This window comes from Triticum aestivum, chromosome 5B (genome assembly GCF_018294505.1).
Source record: "Triticum aestivum cultivar Chinese Spring chromosome 5B, IWGSC CS RefSeq v2.1, whole genome shotgun sequence".
Classification (NCBI taxonomy): Eukaryota; Viridiplantae; Streptophyta; class Magnoliopsida; order Poales; family Poaceae; genus Triticum; species Triticum aestivum.
Genome location: NC_057807.1, coordinates 208,318,092 through 208,320,807, shown reverse-complemented (window position 1 = coordinate 208,320,807; position 2,716 = coordinate 208,318,092).

Genomic DNA, 2,716 nt, shown 5'->3' with positions numbered 1-2,716 from the left:
GTGTTGGGGTGGCGCCTCCTGTACTATGAATTTTACAGGGTCCGCTGAGCCATCCCTCCAGTACGGTTCCTTGCCCTTTATGGGGTTTTTGCTTTTTGGTTTTTGTACCTGGTGCCTAAGTGTGACGCACCCTTTTGTGTGCGAAGGAATTTTTTTGAAATTACTACGTTCCCCAGCATGATCTCCATGCCATCAAGTATCTCCCGCTAAAACTCAAGGGACCAGCTAGGCACTGGTTCAACAGTGTGCCTGAAAACTCCATTGGCAGTTGGGAGAACCTGGAAGATGCATTCCTTGACAACTTCTAGGGCACTTATGTCCGACCTCCGGATGTCGATGACTTAAGTCATATAATCCAACAGCCCGGAGAGTCAGCCAGGAAATTCTGGACTCGGTTCTTAACTAAAAAGAACCAAATCATCGATTGTCCGGATGCCAAAGCCCTAGCAGCCTTTAAGCATAACATCCGCGACGAGTGGCTTGCCCGACACCTCGGCCAGGAGAAGCCGAAGTCCATGGCAGCCCTTACAACGCTCATGACCCACTTTTGCACGGGCGAGGATAGCTGGCTAGCTCGTAGCAACAACACCTCAAGTAAACCTGGCACTTCTGAAGCTAGAGACAGTAACGGCAAGCCCCGACGCATTAGACACAACCGTCGAACTAATGGTGATAACTCTGACGACACGACCGTGAATGACGGATTCAGTGGCTCCAAGTCCGGTAAGCGGAAAAAGCCATTTAATAGAAACAATCCGGGCCCGTCCAGTCTGGACCGCATACTCGATCGTCCATGCCAAATCCTCGGCACCGCCGATAAACCAGCCAATCATACCAACAGAGAATGTTGGGTCTTTAAGAAGGTGATACGTCTCCAACGTACAACTGTTTTAGGCAATATTGGGCTTTATTATCCACTTTTATATTATTTTTTGGGACTAACCTATTAACCGGAGGCCCAGCCCAAATTTGTTGTTTTATGCCTATTTCAGTGTTTCGAGGAAAAGGAATATCAGGCGAAGTCAAAACGGAACGAAATCAACTGGAGAAGTTATTTTTGGAAGGAGTGCCACCCAATGGACTTGGAGTGCACGTCAGGAGATACGGTAGGTGCTCACGAGGGTGGGGGCGCGCCCACCCCCCCCGGGTGCACCCCACTACCTCGTGGGGCCCCCGTAGATCCTCCGACGTACCCCCTGCACCCATATATACTCTCGTACCCTAAAACTTCCAGAACAGAAAATAGATCGGGAGTTCCGCCGGCGCAAGCCTCTGTAGCCACCGAAAACCTCTCGGGAGCCCGTTCCGGCGCCCTGCCGGAGGGGGATCCCATCGCCGGTGACCATCTTCATCATCCCGACGCTATCCATGACGAGGAGGGAGTAGTTCACCCTCGGGGCTGAGGGTATGTATCAGTAGCTATGTGTTTGATCTCTCTCTCGTGTTCTCTCTCATGTTCAATCTATGGCATGATCTTGATGTATCCCGAGCTTTGCTATTGTAGTTGGATCTTATGATGTTTATCCCCCTCTACTCTCTTGTGATGAACTGAGTTTCCCCTTTGAAGTTATCTTATCGGATTGAGTCTTTTATGAGAACACTTGATGTATGTCTTGCCGTGATTATCTGTGGTGACAATGGGATATCATGTGCCACTTGATGTATGTTTTGGTGATCAACTTGCGGGTTTTGTGACATTGGGAACCTATGCATAGGGGTTGGCACACGTTCTTGACTCTCCGATAGAAACTTTGGGGCACTCTTTGAAGTACTTTTATGTTGGTTGGATGAATCTGAGATTTTGTGATGCATATCGTATAATCATGCCCATGGATACTTGAGGTGACAATGGAGTATCTAGGTGACATTAGGGTTTTGTTTGATTTGTGTCTTAAGGTGTTATTCTAGTACGAACTCTTTTATAGATTGATCCGAAAGAATAACTTTGAGGTGGTTTCGTACCCTACCATAATCTCTACGTTTGTTCTCCGCTATTAGTGGCTTTGGAGTGACTCTTTGTTGCATGTTTGTAATGCCCCGGATTCGATGCTCCAGGTGTCTGCCAGTTATTCGCTATCGTTGCCATGTCATTTGCTTGCGTGTTGCACTTTTCCATGTCATCATATGCATTTCATATCATGTCATCATGTGCATTTCATTTTGCATACGTGTTCGTCTCATGCATCCGAGCATTTTCCCCGTTGTCCGTTTTGCAATCCGGCACTCCTATGTCATCCGGCGTTCCCCTTTGGTCTTTCGTTGTGAGTGGGTGTTAAACTTTCTCGGAATGGCCCGAGGTTTGCCAAGCGGCCTTGGTGTAGCACCGGTAGACCGCCTGTCAAGTTTCGTGCCATTTGGAGGTCGTTTGATACTCCAACGGTTAACCGGGTAACCGTTAAAGCCCTCTTTTGTTGCAGCCCAACACCCCTTCCAAAGTGGTCCAAAACCCATCCAAACCCCCTCCATGCTATCGCTCATTCGATCACGATTGCGTGGCCGAAAACCGCACCTCATTTGGAGCTTCCTAGCTCTTCCTACCTATAAATATGTGACCTCCCCCGAAATTCCCGCAGTCCAAACCCTAGCCTTCTTTCTCTCGCGCCGCCGGACATTTCCCCCGCCGCCGACGGACATGTCCGCTTCGCCGCCCGGCGAATCCGGGACCGCCACGTGGCGACCGCCGCCGCCCCAAGCCGCCGGCTCCGCCCCGCCTCCC